This window comes from Rousettus aegyptiacus, unplaced genomic scaffold, assembly GCF_014176215.1.
Source record: "Rousettus aegyptiacus isolate mRouAeg1 unplaced genomic scaffold, mRouAeg1.p scaffold_m13_p_13, whole genome shotgun sequence".
NCBI lineage: Eukaryota > Metazoa > Chordata > Mammalia > Chiroptera > Pteropodidae > Rousettus > Rousettus aegyptiacus.
Genome location: NW_023416288.1, coordinates 4030605 through 4042541, shown reverse-complemented (window position 1 = coordinate 4042541; position 11937 = coordinate 4030605). Strand labels below are relative to the sequence as shown.

Below are 11937 nucleotides of genomic sequence, written 5' to 3'. Positions count from 1 at the left end.
TACTTTCTTTACTACTGTAAAATGTAGTGGTTAATAAATCCTTAAGACAGGGTCTCAAAAATCAAGGTTTTTATGTTTTTAGTAGAAATTGAGGTTATAAATATTCTAGATTTGACTCTGTACATTTGCAGTAACAGTTACAATGCTCTGCATTGTGACATTTCAACCTACAATCATTACATACTTAACATGTAGAAAGGCAGATCTATGTTTCCTCTGTCTGAACCTCAAACCACACGAGAGCTATATTTCATGAAGAAAGGACATTTTCATGGCTTTCATATTCCAGGTGTCAAACATTGCGGAAAGGGCACTCTGCCCTTTGTTTTGGAAATCATTGTATTATGCCCTTTCAGCTGTTTTCTAATTTCAGAGAAAGAGGAAGTAAGAACCCCGAAGCAAGTAGGAAGATAAAAGTGTGAACAGAAATCAGGTAACCATAAAGCCTAGAGGTAGAAGCACAGTAAGTAAAAATTTGGCAAATAAATGTATTTCCTATATGTATATTGCATGGAATAAATGGTTATTCTAAACTTTTGAGCTGTGTTCCCACACCAGGCAATAATAATGTCAAGAACCCTTGTTTGTTTGTTTTAGAATAAAAAGAGAATAGCTTCCGGTATATAATTTAAAATGCTAGCATCACAAATGTCAGTAGGAGATTTAAATCTCTTGAGTACTAGGAAGCAAGATTCTAATACATGTCCTTGACATTAGAAGATATAGAGCATTAGCTCCAAAAGGGTACCAAACATGTTCCTTGTTTACCATTTTATTCCTTGCATGTTGAATTCCATAAATATTTGTTGAATGAATGAATGACTATAAGAGAACTCCATACATAGAACTATTATTAAGGCTTGAGGTCTAAGGCATTTAGAATAGTCCTTGGAATGGCAAGCACAATGTAAGTATTAGTGTGTGAACTATTATTATTATGGATTTCCTTCATTTTCATCCAGAACTGGTATATTAAGTTTTTTCCCCCACAGAGAACTTATTACATGAACTTCTTACTACTGTTTTTCTATTCTTTAAACTATACATTATTTTTCCCCAGGAGTGTGATTGTAATAAAAGTACACAGAAGGAACACGAAAAATTATAATGGGATTCCTAATTAGTGATAGATGGGGATTATTTGGCCTCCAAGTCATCGTGAAATAGATTGAGAGAAACACCAACTTTAACAGAAAAGACTTAGAAGACTGTTCAACCCTTACAATAGCTATCTGCCATTTTCCTTTAGCAACTCTAAACTAAAAGCATCATTACTGATGTGAAGTCCAAGGCCTGTTGTTGGAATTCTCATAGCAATGATTCTATCTATAAATATTAACTAGTTCTAAAATCAGCTATATATCAGAAAAATATTGTCTGTATAAAATATATGTATTTTGGGCCCCCTTCTCATATAGTTTTGCTTTTTAATTTTTTTTTTTAAGTTTATTGAGGGTAACATTGGTTAATATAATTATAAAATTTTCGGGTGTACGTTATAATTATAATCTATATGTTCTGTTATGTGATTACCACCCAAATCCAGTTTCCTTTAGTTACCATATATTTGACCCCCTTTACCCTGTCTACTTCTTCCCTCCTCCCCCACACCTTACCCTCTTGTAACCACTAGTCCATTGTCCATGTCCCTTAGACTCTGTCCTGTTCATTTGTTGCTTTTAGGTTTATAGCCCACATATAAGTGATATTATGTGATTTTCAACTTTTTCAGCCTGGCTTATTTAGCTTAGCATGATTATCTCAAGGTCTATCCAGGTTGTTGCAAATGGTAGCATTTCATTTCTGCTTATGGCTGAGTAATATTCCATTGTATATATGTACCACAGCTTCTTTAGCCAATCATCTTTTATAGGACACCGGCTGTTTCCATGTCCTGGCCACTGTGAATAATGCTGCTATGAATATCAGTGTGCAAATATCTTTCCGGATATGGGTTTTCAAGTCTCTGGTAGCTTGCAATGTTGAACATCTTTGCATATATTTGCTGGCCATTTGTATGCCCTCTAGGGAGAAGTGTCTGTTCAGGTCCTCTGCCCATTTTTTGATTGGATCATTTGTTCTTTTGTTTTTGTTATTGAGTCATATGAGTTCTTGTATATTTTGGCTATTAGGCCCTTTTTGGAGGTGTTCCTTGCAAGTATATTTTCTCATTTGGATGGTTGTCCCTTTACCTTTTTGATGATTTCTTTTGCTGAGCAGAAGCTTTTTAATTTGATGTAGTCCCATTCATTTATTTTTGCTTTTACTTCCCTTGCCTTTAAGGTCAAATCCATAAAATCTTCTTTAAGTCAAAGGTCCTTGAGTTTAGTTCCTATGTTTTCTTCTATGCATTTTATTGTTTCAGGTCTTATATTCAGGTCCTTAATCCATTTTGAGTTAGTTTTGGTATGTGGTGATAGACAACAGTCTAGTGTCATTCTTTGGCAGGTGGCTTTCCAGTTTTCCCAGCACCATTAATTGAAGAGGCTTTTCTTTCTCCACTGTATGTTTTTGGCTATTTTTGTTGAAAATTACTTGCCCATATAAATATGGTTTTACTTCTGGACTCTCGATTCTGTTCCACTGGTCAGTTGTCTGTTTTGCTGCCAATACCATGCCGTTTTGATTACTGTTACTTAGTAATATAATTTGAAGTTGGACGGAGTGATGTCTCCAGGCTCCTTCTTTATTCTCAGGTTGGCTTTGGCAATTCAAGGTCTTTTGTGCTTCCACACAAATCTGATATGTTTTGCTCTATTTCTTTAAAAAATGCCAATGGGATTTTGATGGGCATTGGATTAAATCTGGATAATTCTTTAGGTAATATGGTCATTTTAACTATGCTGATTCTTCCAAACCAAGAACACAGAATATCTTCTCATTTCATCGTATCTTCTTCGATTTAATAGTGCCTTGTAGTTTTCATTATATATGTCCTTCACATGCTTTGTTAAATTTATTCTTAGGTATTTTATCTTTTTGTTGCAATTGCAAAAGGAAATATTTTTTCCACTTCTTTTTCTGATGCTTCATTATTAGAGTATAGGAATGCTATGAATTTTTGAACGTTGATTTTATATCCACAGACTTTCCTGTATTTGCTTATTGTTTCTAGTAGTGTTCTTGTGGAGGCCATAGGGTTTTCTATACAGAAAATCATGTCATCCGCAAATAGTGACAGTTTGACTTCTTTGTTTCCTATTTGGATGCCGTTTATATCTTTCTCTTGCCTGATTGCATTCACTAGGACTTCCAGTGTTATATTGAATAACAGTGGCGATAGTGGACAGCCTTGCCTTGTTCCTGATCTTAGAGGGAAGGTTTTTTGTTTTTCACCATTAAGTATAATGTTGGCTAAGGGTTTGTCATTTATGGCCTTTATTTTGTTAAAGTACTTTCCTTCTATACTGATTTTAGTGTTTTGATCATAAACGGATGCTGTATTTTGTTGAAGGCTTTTTCTGCATCTATTGATATAATCATATGATTCTTATTTTATGTTTATGTGGTGTATCACATTAATTGATTTCCGTGTGCTGAACCATCCCTGTGCTCCTGGGATGAGCCCACTTGATCCTGGTGTATAACCTTTTGAATATGTTGCTGCATTCGTTTTGCTAGTATCTTATTAAGGATTTTTGCATCTGTTCATAAGAGATATTGGTCTGTAGTTTCCATTTTTTGTGTTATCTTTACCAGGTTTTGGTATCAGAGTAATATTGGCCTCATAAAATGCGTTGGGAAGTATTGTCTCCTCTTCGATTTTTTGGAAGAGTTTGAGAAGAATAGGTATTAAATATTTGAATATTTGTTAGAATTCACTGGTGAAGCCATCTGGTCCTGGACTTCTACTTTTTGGTACGTTTTTGATGATTTTTCAATTTCCATGCTGATGACCACTCTGTTTAGATTTTCCAGATCTTCTTGATTCAGTTTAGGGAGATTGTATTTTTCTAAGTACTGGTCCATTTCTTCTAGGTTATTAAATTTGGCGTTATATACTTTTTCATAGTTTTGTTGCATGATTCCCCTGTATTTCTGCAATGTCCATCGTAATTTCCCCTCTCTCATCCCTGATTTTGTTTGTGTCCTTTCTCTTTTTTCTTTAGTGAGTCTAGCCAGGGATTTGTCAATTTTATTAACCTTCTCAAAGAACCAGCTCTTTGTTGCATTTTTTTCTATTGTTTTGTTTGCTTTCAGTTTCATTTAATTCTGCTCTAATTTTGATGTTTTCTTTCCTTCTGCTGACTTTGGGCTTCATTTGTTCTTCCTTTCTTAGTTTTTAAGATGAAGCGTTGGTGGTTTATTTGGGCTTGTTCTTGTTTTTTGAGGTAGGCCTGTAATGATATAAATTTTCCTCTTATGACCACTGTAGCCATGTCTCAAAAGTTGTGATATGTTGAACTATCATTATCATTCATTCCTATGTATCTCTTGATCTCTTTTTATTTCTTCCTTTACTCAGGTATTCTTCAGTAGTATGTTGTTTAATCTATGTATTTGTAGTTCTTCCTGATTTCTTTCTGCATTGATGTCTAGTTTCAATGCATTATGATCAGAGAATATAGTTGGTAAGATTTCAACCCTCTCATATTTGTCGAGGCTACCTCTGTGTCCCAGGATGTGTTTAATCCTTGAGAATGTTCCATGTGAACTAGAGAATATGTATAAGCAGTTGTTTTGGGATAGAAGGCTCTGTAAATGTCAATTATGTCCAGTTGGTCTAATGTGTCATTTAAGGATATTTCCTTATTGATTTTCTATTTGGATGACCTGTCCATATCCAACAATGGGGTATTACTACAATAGTGTTTTGATCTGTTTCTCCCTTTAGTTCTGTTAGTAATTGCTTTACATATCTCGGGGCTCCCTGATTGGGAGCATAGATATTAATAAATATTATGTCTTCTTGGTGCATGATTCTCTTTATCATTATGAAGTGTCCCTCTGTATCTTTCTTTACCATTTTTATTTCGAAGTCTATTTCATCCGATATTAGTACCACTACTCCTGTTTTTCTCTGAATGCCATTTGCTTAAAATATCATTTTCTACCCTTTCACTTTGAGTCTATATTTGTCTTTGGAGCTGAGATATGTCTCCTGGAGGTAGCATATGGTTGGGTTTGTTTTCTGATCTGTTCTGCAACTCTGTGCCTTTTTATTGGTGAGTTCAGTCCATTTTCATTTAGGGTGATTATTGAAATATGAGGTCTTCTTATAGCCACTTTATCTTTTGCTTTCTGGTGGCTCAGTGTTTCCATTGCTTCCTTGTCCTTGTATTTCTGTTTTCTTTATTTTGGTTGGTTTCTGTGAGTTTTGCCTCTGGTTCTTCTTCTTTTATGTTATATACTTCAGTTCTGAATCTTTGGTGTGTGGTTACCAATTGAATATATAAAGGATAGTTATATATACAGTCGCCCATTTTTTTCTGCACATGCCTTATCTCCAGTCCCCTTTGCGAATTTGAATCTTTGAATCCTCCCCTTTTCAGTCATTATTATCTCAATTTGTCCCTATGTATGCTGAATGTTCATTACTATCTTGCTATAGCAATTCTCTTATTATTTAAGCTTATAAAGCCCTGTTCTTAGTAAGGATTCCACTCCTCTGCTTCTATTTGCCTGACAGTCACTTTACTCCTACTTAAGTATTTCTTTTTGGTTTGTTATTTTGTTTTAGATGAGCTGACCCCTTTCAGTATTCCCTGTAGTGTAGGCCTCGTAGTGGAGAATTCCCTCAATTTTTGTATGTCCAGAAAGGTCTTAATTTCTCCTTCGTATCTATAAGAGAGCTTAACTAGATACATTATTCTAGGCTGGTAGTTCTTTTCACTTAATAGTTTAAATATTTGATTCCATTCCTCTCTAGCTTGTAAGGTTTGTGCTGAGAAGTCGATGATAATCTAATGGGTTTTCCTTTATAAGTTACCATCTTCTTTTCCTTGGCTTCCCTGAGAATTCTGTCTTATTTGTTGATTTTTGATCATTTTAATACAACATGTCCTGGTGAAGGCCTTTTTGGGTTGAGATGATTGGGTGTTCTGTTGACTATCAGCTAGTTCTTGAATTTCTCTTTTATTATTTTTCATTCTTAGTTTCTCTCTCCTTCTTTCTGATTTATTTCTAGATTTCTGTCTTCAATATCACTGATGCTTTCCTCCATTTGGTTGCCTCTATTTCCCAAGCTTGCTATTTTATTTTTCAACTCTTGCAGTGTGTTCTTATCTCCAGAAGTTCTATTTGGTTCCTTTTGAGGGGTTCAATCTCTTGCTTTGCTTATCTAGCTGATTTTACAATTCCTGAAATTGTTGATTTGTTTGTTCATTGAAGTTCTTCAGAAGTATCATTCTGAATTTTCTCTCATTTAAGTTCACAGTTATACGTTCGTAAGCTTATTTTCTGGATATTTGTCTCTTTCTGTGATGCCTTGTCACCTTGTTTGTTCATGGTGTTTAATGGACTATTTATCTGCCTGGGCATTAATGGAAGTGTATTCTGCTGTTTTTTCAGAAAGAAGATTTATTATATAAAAACCTCTCTTTAGCCAGCTGCAAAGAAGGGCTTTTCTTTTGGTTTCCAGTAGCTGCTGTCTAAGCCTCTTGGATCCCTACTTTATATATAGCTTAAATGTCTTTTTTATTTTCTTGTAGATATTTAATCAAACTTGCTACTCTCATTTTCAGTCCCTGTCAGTGTTAGTGACAGTTTCGGTAGTGTTTATTCAGATTCCTCTGGGGCTCTGCAGTGATTGGTTTGGAGGGAATGGGGGGAGGGGCCCTCTGGTTTGGGAGTGGGGTCTGTGGCTCAGCCTCGGTTTTGCAACCAGGGCTGGAAAAAATCAAATGTTGTTTCTCCACTGTCCCATCTCGCTTCTCTGCTTTCTTCCCTGATGACTAGGCCCTGGTGCTGGCTGCTAAAAGTTCCTGCACTTCCAGGCAGGCTGATCAGGGAAGTTGCCACAACTTCTCCCCTTCCTCTCCTCTTGCAGTGAGCTCTGGTGGCTGGGAGAGGCAGTTTCTTTATTTCTCCGAGTCTACTGCCCAACACCCAGGTTCTGACTTGTGGTAGCTCTTATATGCAGATCCCATGTTCAGACATGCTGACGTGCAGTTTGGGTGTTTTTTGTTGAGTTTTAGATGTTCAGCTTCCTGTTGTTTCAGAGGGGAGAGATCTGAGGACATCTCTCACTCTGCCATGTTTCCTCTCTTCCCCTTCTCTTACAGTTTTGATTAAATAAAATTCTGGTTCAGCCTAGATATCTGTATAGATATTAAAAGTGATTCCGACATAGGTGGCCTACAATGTGACATTAGGAAACCAATGACTAGACAACAAATGTTTGATGTGTTTGAATAACCACTTCTATTTTGTGGAATAACAGGAGTTAAAAAAACCAATAAACACAAGATAAAAGCAAACAGATACAGGCCTTCTCCCCATTTGGCTCAAAAGCCCTCTAAGAACTTTCTCTTCTTCATTGTGCTTTATAGCTCCAGAAACTTAAAGATTTAGAATTACTCACTGTGTTGCTGCTACTTGGAGGTACAATGGCTTAGCCAAGGTTTGACAGAACAAATCCATCACCTTCCTGACAAGGTCTTTTAAATGTCTTTTGTTCGAATTTCTCGCAGTCTGACTGGTTTGTCAACATAATTTATTATAATTTAAATCTGAATGTTCATACCTCTGGTTGGTCAAATCAACCCACTCTTAGCTGCTAATATTTATTTATTTGTTATTCATTAATTTTTCTTGTAATTAACAAACTCATGTTGAGGACCTATAGGCACTGTGGTTAGCTTTAGTGGTACAAAGGCTAATAAACCAGTGTCATTTTCTTACAGGAGTTTATACTCCAGAGAAAAGACAGAGAAACAAGAACAGAATTGCAATATAGCATGCAAATGTAATGATAGCTATTTATTATATTCCATTATGTGCCAAATACTCCAAATCCAATTAAAAGCTCTCAACCTTTATGTAAGACAGTTATCAGTGTCCTTGTTTTACTAATAAGAAAACTGAGCTTCAGAGAAGCTAAGCATTTGCTCAAGTCACATGGCTGTGAAGTTGATAGAGTTGCAGTTTGGTCCCAGGGCTTGCTAATCAACAACCATCATATTTGCCATAGATCCTCATTTCTTATAACAGGAGCACACTGGGTATGATGGTTCCTAACTTAGACTGAGAAAGCTAGGAAAAGCTCCTAAAGGAGGTGGTCCCAGAAATGGTCCAGAATGAGAAATAGGAGTTACTCAAGCAAGAAGAAAAGTGAGGCTGTGATAGTGCATAAAGAATGCAGAGATTATGACACATAGTAGAATGCTACTTTGGGGAGGTAATATGGTTGGAACCATACTGGTACATAGAGAAAAATGGCAAAAAGTGGAGCCGGAAAGTGATAACCAGTACATGAAAGGCTTCACACAGCACTTAACCAAGTAATAGGTACTATACTAGGAGCTCTACAAGCAATGCCTCAATTTATTTATGTAACACTCCCTCTGTCTATTTTTTAAAACCCTTAAAAAACTAAAATTTGGAGATATTAAATGATTGTCTAAGGTTACAGTTTGTAAGTTATAGAACTGGGATTCATACCCTTACTATTCTGTTTTCAAACTCATGATACAAATCCACCTTTCAGGAAAATTAGCAAACGATGGATCGGAAGTAGAAAAGACAGGATGATTGATGTAACACAACGAAGACATAATGATGCCTGAAATAAGGTAAAAATGTAGAAAAGTGGCCACACTCTAGTGTATTGCTATTCAATAGAAATGTAATGTGGGCCACATATGTAATTTTCAGCTTGCTGTGGCTACTTTAAAAACTTAAAAGGAAGAGGTAAAATCAATTTTAATAAGATATTTTATTTAATTCAATATATTTAAATTACATTTTAACATGTAATCAATATAAAATTATTAATGACATAGTTTACATTCTTTTTTTCACACTGAGTCTTCAGATTATGAGGTGTATTTTACACTTATAGCATATCTGAATTGCAACCAGCTACGTTTCAAGGGCTCAACAGCCATATTTGACAAGTGGCTTCCATACTGCACAGCACAACTCTAGAGAATTACAGGCTTGAAAACTGACTGCCTTCTGGTTATGCTGACAACTGGGTATGACATGCTGACCACTGGAGATGACCAGCTGACAATGAATTTATGTATCCAAACTTCAGAGAAAGAAAATTGGCACTGACATGACAGTTTAGAATACGGCTGAAATCACAGGAGTGCATATTATTGGGGGTTGAGGGAGAAGGAAGGATATACAAAGTGAGAAAAGAAGCAGTTCAAGAATGGATCACTGGGAAATAATCACATTGTCCTTAGTCTAGTTTCTGAAAAGCTCTATTATTGTGACTCTTCAGTGTGCATCATCAATCTGAGCCTATCTCCACCAACTTTCCCATGATTACTGGTAGCAGTTTAATTTCTATTCATTTTCTTAACAATCTGTGCTGCCCTTCAAAGTAACTGTCAATATTGAATCTATAACATGATCTTTTTATTTATTTACTTATTTATTTATTTATTTATGTCAATTTTTGTTATTATTGTGACATTGGTTAATAAAATCATCAGTTAAGTATACAACTCAACAGTAAGTCACATTTATATTGCGTTGTATGTTCACTGCCCATAGAGTTCTTTCTATTACCATCTATTTGACCCCTTTTATCTCATCTTAATATTTTCCTATTATTAAAATTAAACATTATACAACTAGACATATGAATGCCATTATCAAGAGGAAAAGAGAAATCATAATTTCATGATGAACACAATGATCTTGATGGAAACCAGACAATACAAAGGACAATTAACAATCATGGCTTTCCAGAAGAAAATAGTGATCCATATCAGAAAGACAAGGTGAGTTTTAAAAACCTACAATGTAATAAACATCCATATGCCAAGAAAAGTAATTCCTGGCTCATCCCAGAATTTTAAACAATTCCTAAGTTAAGTGCTCTTAAAACTCTTATCCTCCTATTTCTCAGAATGCCTCTGAGTCTAACAATTTAACTTGGTTAAGTAGAATTAGGTACTTAAACCCAGTGGGTGTAGTCTGAAATTCTTCTCTTGCCTTATGGAAACGTTCTACGAGTTCCTAAGAACTGGGGTTCACTTTGCTGAACAATGAGAGGTCCAATTTTTTCAGGCTCAGAGAAAAAAAATGCTGATTGTTTCTAACATTTAAACTGTGGCCTCACAATTGAATTTTCTCAGGAAAATGACGGACTTTGTGAAGTTAGATAACATATTCATCAGAGGATGGTGGAAAGAAGGAAGTTTAAAATAATCCCAGTTACACAGACTTTTGTTTTTCAATTTTTTTTTAAAAAATGTGACTTCCTAGACTAAGGATTAGAAATGAATTGCTACTCTACTTAATAGGAAAAGTAATACTTCTTTCTATCTAAAAAATATATTATTCCAATAAAAAAAGTTTTCTCCCTCTTTTTCTTTTTCCCAACATGAAAAATGAAGATCAGAATGTGACAAATACCATGGCACATCATACAAATCACCCACCTCAAAATATATGCTGCATGAACAGTATGATTAAAAGACATTTTAAGGGAAATGCTTGCTATCCCCAAAGACCATGCAAGGCCTGAATTTATTAAACCCTTGCTGAACTATTTATCACACGCTCAGGTTCCACATAAAGCTTATCTATTACTAGAGTTCACAGATCATTGCACGTTCAAGTTTGAGGGCACCTGAAATATCACTGAGTCTCATCGCCCCTCATTTTATAAATGGTGAAACAGGACTAGAATTCAGGTTCCCTAGCTCCCTTTTCAATTACTTGCTACTCTAGCCAGTAAGGGAAAAGAATGTCAATTCTATAAAAACAACGTGCATTTTTAAAAATGTCATCATTTTTACTGTCAGAGTTTATTTGGAAAAGCTACAATGATTTTTCTTAAAGTTTCTTTTTTTTTCCTTTATAGAATACAAGGATTTTGTTTTGCTAGTGAAAATGTACAAAAATAAGAAAAATGTCATGGACTTCATAGGAAAAGTTAAGAATGAATTCACTGACTGGAGTGCATAATTGAATTCAAAATTCCTTAGCTTATGAACAACCTCAGGTAACTCTTTTATATATACACTATCACTTTTTCACTAACAAAAACATAAAAGAATTAGTAAATATAAAGACAAGTACTCATTGACCAACACAACTAGGGTCAAACGACAAGCATAAATGAAAGGAATGCTTTAAACCAAGGTTTTGATTTTCACTATGACAAGCTCCTTGGCAAGTTGAAAGTTGTTATTTGGGTGTCAATTTTCTATCTTTGTTTCTGTCCGGGATAAAGAAATGTATGTGACATGTATTTGTGCTGTGGAGCATACACTTATGAAGGTATAATTATGTTTTTAATCCTGATTTTTAAATTATTAGGCTGGAAAACATGTCAAAGCTCCCCTTTGTGAGGCACAAAGGAAGCTAAAGTGAAATTTCCTGGAGTCCCGGGTCCCCACATACTGCAGTGATGCACATAGGACTTGCCGAATGTAGGAAAGAGGAGGATGGACAAGAAAATTGGGCTCCTTCTCACAACTAGAGACTTATGAATGGTTGATGTTGACATCATCCCGATAACAATAAATAAATAATTGAAATATTTTCTCAAGAGCAGTCTAATTACATGGCTCACTCTTCTTTTTAGATTAGAGTGAAGTCACTCAGTCTTTTGTCAGGCACTCTACTGAAACAAGTTAATCACCTGGAAACTCACTGACAATCAGTTACCATCAAATTTTCATTTGAAATGCATGCCATTTGTCCCTATGACTGAGGACATTGTATTATCTGTCCATAATTTATTGCCTCTAAAGGAATCAGTGTCTGGGACTCAGCTCCAAAAGAAGCAGTCTGGCATTCTATAAGCTAGAA

General features: G+C 35.3%; 1 protein-coding gene across 2 annotated transcripts in view; it reads right to left on the bottom strand.

Annotated features, from left to right (window-relative positions):
• The window catches only part of RELN (reelin), a 456216-nt gene that overhangs the window by 224297 nt on the left and 219982 nt on the right, over window positions 1-11937 (bottom strand). The gene's annotated exons all lie outside the window — the stretch shown is intronic.